Below are 6849 nucleotides of genomic sequence, written 5' to 3' on the forward strand. Positions count from 1 at the left end.
GAAGGACAAGCCCTTTGAACCCGTTGAGCCGGTTTGATTTACCGTTTTTGCCGGGATTTCCCTCACCGCTCAGTCAGACTGAAGCAAGGTCATTTGTGAACTCGACCATCCGGGAGGGGACACCGGTCAGGAGCGAACGAACAATAAAGGTCGGGCAGCGGATACCGGAGGGAGGGGTAGACAATAAGTTGGAGAAGAGGGAACCTCATCGTCTATCCCTCATCTTTCTTCCCCATCCGGGAAGCCTTTTCCAGTCTCCATCTCTTATCCCACCACCTAAGGCAAGTGAAGGGCCAACATTTCATTCTGCCGGCTTTATCCACATCCCCATCCCGAACCTCCCGTTCGTGAAGATGCCTTTCCCTCAACACATGGAGAATATCGCTATCCAGTCGAACAATGCGAAATATTCATTCTCACGGCCGTGGGTTGGGTAGCCTACTGAGATAAGGCAAGGTGTTCCCCAGCCTGTTGTAGTACCGGTGTTGACTAGCCGGCTCGGTTTGGGATATGTGCCACCTGATGTTTGACAAAACGACAACTTAAGTGAGTCGAGCGAACCGTTAGATGTGTACTCTACATAAATCAAAAAATATATAAATTTATATAAATAAATAATATATATATATTTATTTATTTATATATAAATTTAGGGGAACTCAAATCCTTGCACCCGGGCTTATAGGTCCTATTCTTGTGAACCCTACGGCTTATATATCCGTCGGATCGGTTCGTATATACAGTTAGCTAAGGCTCACGGCCACTTTCATCTGTAAGAAGACAAGACACTTTTATACCTCGACGCGCCGCAGCCACTATTTTGACGACTTTTACGCAATTATGAATGGAACGGAACTTTCTCGATTCCAATGCAACTTATCCTTTTGGAGCTGACGTAACAAACTACGCGAGCCTCCCGATGAAGCCAACAGAAATCCTATCTGAATACTAAAAATAAAAGGCAATTTCATTATGGTGGTATACCAGCCCCAGTTCTGAACTTCCAGTTCCAATCGGAGCATATAGATCCGTAAATGGATTTGTATGTATAGCCACTTCAGTCGTGCTCGTCCTTTCTCGAATGGAAAAAAAGTATCTTTTTTCTGGGAACATGGTAAACCAGAAATTCTTATGTTCGTGATTCTTCATCCACCGATGCAGAAAATGCTCCAGTTTTCCATTCTCATATGAGGGGGGAAAGTTTATGGGCAAGAGGTTGGCACGAAGTGATTATTCATCAAATTCCCACAAATGGAATGAGAAGTGGGTCCATGTAAATGATCGAGACCTCGCAAACAACAACGTTCCTTCCCCATATGGAGTTCGGGACCCAAAGGCAATCGTTGAGTGAACTCTATCTTATTCGTATTAGTTGACCTAAGCGGCACCATTATTGCTGGGGTGGGGCTCGGCCTCCGAACCATACGTGGGACGAGTTTCTGCCTCATACAGCTCGGGCTGAAGACCGGGGGAAGTTGAGGAGAGATGGGGAGACCCAGCTGCTGCTGGTCGGGACGGACAGGAAACGGGGCGGGGATAAGCTTGTGCAGAGTTTGGTGCTCCCCTTGGGCTTGTTCTCATCAGTTTTCTTCAGTGAGTCATTTCTGCAAACACCTTATCCTCGGTCTGATTCTATGCTCGATGGTGCAATAGGGTTGACCTCTTCCCCTACCCAAAATCAAGGTAGGAAGCCCCGAAAGACTCTATCTATGTTCGTATGCCGCTCCAATCCAATGGAGACTTCGTTGAGCTGATCTCCTCAATGAGTGACTGACTCTCGTAGTTCACTTAGGCGAGAAGCTTCTTCTTCTTCTCTCTCGACTAGCCTGCTCACAAGGCTCGAAAACTAGAGTGGGGTTCGAAAGCTCACTGGCTCCATATCCGTACCGCGCTTCAAAGGCAGACTGTCGTTTTCTTTGTAGACTCGCTCACTCGAAATCCAGAAAGAGGAAGAGTTGTTCCCTCTCTGTCCTTGGTCTTTTATTTCGTAACCGAACTCATCAAACAACAGTCTGAGCAATGATGTCAATCCCGTCTTCTTGTGTGGTTTCACTGATCATCTGAATGAACCCTTGGTCCTCTTGGTCACGAAAGCTCTTCTTTTCCTCAAGAGAGGGGGCACGGGTCTTCGTCAGAGATCGATAGTTGACACTCGCTTTAGAAAGCGTCAGATAGAGCTCGATCAAAAAAAAGGAAAGGGCATTGAGGGCTCGGAAACAAGAGGAGCGTAGGCCAGTCAGGGATAGGAAAGCAATAGCGGAAGCCCAGGCCGCAAGCGACAAACAGGCAGATTCTAAGACTTAAGAAGCAGTGGCTACCATTGCTGAAGTCCAGCATCAGGAACAGCCCAAGAAGCTGCACATAAGACAGAGGTTTTTTTCCCTGCCGATGCTCCTAAGTCCTAAGGAAGTCTTACAGGACCCGTTGGGGGACGATATGATTTTGATGACTTTTTAGATGATGATGAGCTTCAAGCTGTATTCCAACTTGGACAGGACAGTGGCCAGATCGATGATTTCGATGATGAAGATCTGGATTATGGAGATGAGGGTATCCATTTTGGTTCTTTTCCAGATTATGTTCCCATTCTTTTTTTTTGTTGCCTTTTCTCTTTCAGGCAAGGACTGAAGATGTGGAACAGCAAGCACAATAAGCTGCTGCTGAGCCCGTAGAGACTGGAGCCAAGCCTGGCAGGGCGCACCAAGGAACTCAGACTGTGGAGCAGCAACCAGAGAAGGACCCAGAGCCCGTAAAGTCTAACAAGATTTTGTTTGAGAAGCAAGTGAGAAAATGACCAAGCACCTCAAACCCCTCTACATCACTGTGCACATGGACGGTTGCCCAGTTTAAAGAGTGCTTTTGGATAACGGTGCTGCCCTTAATGTGATGCCCATCACCATGCTGAAGGTATTGGGTAAGACTGGTAAGATGTATACCAACAGATGTCAGTATGTCTGGTTTCGCAGGAGGAGTGACTGAAAACAAGGGAATGCTTGCCTGGGGAGCTGAAAGTTGGCCGAAAGAAGGTCATGGCACCATTCTTTCTGATTGAAACAACTTAAAGTTATAACGCCCTATTAGGAAGGTCCACAGCAATTGGTGTTTTCCATCCTCTTTGCACCAGCTCCTTCTCTTTTGACATGAAGAAAGAGTTGAAGTAGTGTGGGCTGACCAACGGCCCTTTGTCTTGGACTCACATGCAATCGAAGCAGTTCTCTATGAAGATCATGTTACTACAGTTCAGTTTAAAGGCAAAGGACAGAATGGCCGTCCAACAGGGATCATGGCCACAGCTGCTGGGCCTAGTGGAAAATCAATTCCAAGATCTCGAGCTGGTCACTAAAGCTGCTCGGACGATGGACATAGTACCAAATAGGCCGAAGTCAGCTTGCATCATTGAGGAAATTCCATGATGGAGAATCACATAAAGCAGATTCAGAAAAAGGCAGCGGTTCAGGCCACCCTTGACAGAATAAACCAATACTTGGCTGAAGTCAGGAAGTCCAACTCCCTACCAGAGTGCTTTAATGCAGATTGTGTGTGGGAGGGGATGAAGCTTCGGCCGAAGAAATAACAATGGAAGACTTGTGGCCCAAAAAAAGTGAGATTGATGTGAAGGCAAATGTCCAGGATCCGCTACAGGAGATTCACTTAGGTACGGCTGAATATCCACGGCCTACTTATGTTAATGCTTTGCTAACTGGTCAAACTTTTCCAGTTACTTAGAGAATTTTCAGATTGTTTTGCTTGAGACTATACTGAAATGCCAGGTTTGAGCTGTGAACTACCTATTCAAGAAGGGTTTCGGCCATTCAAGCACCCCCTGACCAGAAAACAGATCTGTCGTTAAGTCCGGCTTGCAGAACCGTCTTTCGGATAGCTGTTAGTTTTAGTCGGTTAGCTCTTTATTTAAGTTGCTGTAGTTGGTAGCAGCGATAGACATTCCTATATTTATGAAATAAAGACTTAATGAAGTGAGCTTGGTACCGCTTTTGTTCAAGGGAGTAGAGAGTCCCCGCTGGAAGAAGATAAGGAAATCCTATTTCGGTAAGACTAGGGAAGACCTATTTCCGGTAAAGATAAGGAAATCCTATTGGAGGGTATCGCGGCCATCCGCTCCAAGGATAGGAAACTTCACACCAACATTGACGGATTAGTTTACGAGTGAGTATTACACCAAGAATTTACAAGCGAAGTACCAATTATCCGACTACCAGACCACCAATTCCGTGCGGAATATTGGTAGGTAACTTAGGAAAGAAAAATTGATCACTTATTAAAGAAAACAACTAATAACCGATCTTCCCTTATTATACCAGGAGTAGTGGATTCATAATACCACGTGCTGGTATTGTTACGACTCACTTGGGACATTCCATCTTGACACGTGGCCGGGCTGCTACTAGTAGGCTTCGCCGCTACCTGCATCATTATTTCCTGTATCATTCGTCAATCCCTTCCATGAATCGGAAAGAGAGAGCTCAATTGGAAAGTTCCACGGGTAGAAAGGAAGACTTTGAAGCCGGGGTTGCTGTTTTCTCAAAAAAGTGATCAGGGCTCAAAGGCGTCAAGGAGGGGCTCAGTTTCAAGGGATGGCTTGCTGAGACGTTCAGAAAAAGGTCTCATGGGCAAGACAGAATGCGGGTCTAGATAGGCTAAAGACCCAAAACGGAATCAAAAGACAGGCTCTTGAATTTTTGGTCTTTCCAAAGGTAAAAGGGGGCTCCCGCGAGTGGGAAAGAAGAGAAGAAAGGAAAAGATGGGAAACAGCCGGAAGAGCCACGATAGGGTCTCCTAGTTTCAACTCTATCAATCAGATCAGAGGAAAATGCAAAGCGGAAGCTAAGCTAGTTCCAGAGGGAGAGAAAGAAAAGACTGGCCAAAGAGAGAAGAGGTATAGGTCAAGTGCTCATACCAATAGCGAAAATGGCTCTGACGAGAACTACGGCTTGATCGATCAATCAACGAAAGCGAATCTCGTCCCTCTGCTCCGAACTGTCAGAATCAGTGGAAAGGAGAGCGGCTGAATCATCTTAGTCTCGGCGTGGTTGAAGATCAACGTAAGGGTTCATGTCAGCTAAGAGTGCCAATCTTTGGTGAGTCTCAGTTCTAGCCTAGCCTCAAACCAATGGTGCACAGCCAACCGGAGTACAGAAATCTTTCTATCCCTCAGTCGTTCGTCAACTGAAAGACGATGATGGAAGTCAGCTTACGCGTTCTGATCGTTCATCGGAAAAGCCAGATGACTTTCTTACAAACCTCCCCCCAATCTTGCTGTACACGACCTCTGCCCACACACTGAGAACTGCTTCAGGATTAACTCCTTGTCCCCTCCTCGTACTCCTCCCTAGTCCCTAGCACACTGCCCAATTCTTTCTTGTCTTCGGTGGACGGTTTGCTCGGGATGTGCTCTTTCCCTTTTCTGATTAGGAACTCTCACCGACTCTCTCTTTTGCTCACGAGAGAGCTTTCCCTAACCCATGAAAAAGCGCGGGTCCATCCCACAAGCTTCAACATACAAAGAAAATCCCAAACCAAAAGGAGGACTTTCAGACCACCTAATCACATGAAGGCGCTATGACTCGAGATTCCCTGCATTCGGGTCTTTGCTGACTCCCTCTATCTTTCCTGATTGGAAAGAGTGTTGATTTGGCAACTCAAGTACGGATTTGCTTGGAAGCCCTTTTCCCGGCTGCTCTATTCCCTGAACCTGAAAGGTCGAAAGAAGGACGAGCTATGATGATTCTTCGTTCACACAGGACAGAAAGAAAGACTCGAGAAAAGCTCAATCTCTCTTTGAGAGTCAAGCGATGTGATCCATCGCGGCGAAGCACGTCATTGTCTCATTCACGAAAGAAGGGGGTAGCCCGAACTGCCAGCAGGAAGAAGTGTCATCTCGGTTCAAAGGAAAAAAGCTCTGTTCTCTCCGTTCGTCTTCTTCGTTCTGTCCCGGCAAACAAGGGTAGGTAATCTCATCCATTGTCATCTAGAGGTTGCTTTCTCTGCAAGTGCTTTGTTCCCGATTTAGGAGAACTTTGCTCTTTCGGTTCAAAAATGGGGAAGTGGTCTCTCCGCAAGCAAGCGAGCTGGGCGGGGAACAAAAGAAGAAAGAGAAGGGTCTAGTCGGGTAGGGTGGGATAGAAGGAGCATTTCAGGCGATCAAGGGCGTCCCTGGGCGAGGAGTAGAGTTTTCTTTCGAGTCAAGGGGATAGGATAGGACGATGAGAGCTTTCCATTGGCTTCCCAGGGAAAGACTCCAGATGTATGAATGGGCAGACAAAGGGATTGCCTTCTATCATTTAGCTCAGACTTCTCTCTCCTGACCCGGGGCCCCCAACCAAAGGGGAATTAAGTAGATTAGCCTCCTCATCAATCAAACAGGGCTTGATATGCTATCCATTGGGGTGGTCCCCCGTGATGACTCGATACCAGTTGAACGTCGGTTATCGGTTCATACCGAGTTGGTCTTATACTCCATCCATGGGCAAACGTCTTTATGGTTTCACTTCAGTGCAGCCCTACCAACAGAAGCTGCTGCTCCGCTGAGGCGTTGTGCCTCTCCAGAGCGAACTCTTTATGAGTCTTAAAATACCCTTTCTTTCAATGGTCCTTACCATTGGACTAAGAGAACTGTGTTCCGGTTGGACCATCTCATTAAGTTAAGGGTGGGACGCGTGCTGGCGTTGATTGTATGAGCTATCTGCCAATACAGTTGACGTTGGTGCCCCTATACCTGGAGTCCGACTAGCGTGTTCTGTTGAGGGTGCGGGCTTTGCCCGCATCTTTGCCAATTGTAACTCCTATCCGTCAAGGGTTGGCAAAACCGCTCCGGTTGATGAGGATCCTTCG

General features: G+C 46.9%; 1 protein-coding gene across 1 annotated transcript in view; it reads left to right on the plus strand.

The window, feature by feature from the left end:
- Window positions 1-4474: 4474 nt before the first annotated feature.
- The window catches only part of LOC140852009 (uncharacterized), a 7474-nt gene continuing 5099 nt past the window's right edge, over window positions 4475-6849 (plus strand). The window contains exon 1 of the mRNA XM_073244622.1: window positions 4475-6849. This exon is cut by the window's right edge and continues 5099 nt beyond it. The gene's annotated coding sequence lies outside the window, so the exon portion shown is untranslated.

Source organism: Elaeis guineensis, chromosome 10, assembly GCF_000442705.2.
Source record: "Elaeis guineensis isolate ETL-2024a chromosome 10, EG11, whole genome shotgun sequence".
Classification (NCBI taxonomy): Eukaryota; Viridiplantae; Streptophyta; class Magnoliopsida; order Arecales; family Arecaceae; genus Elaeis; species Elaeis guineensis.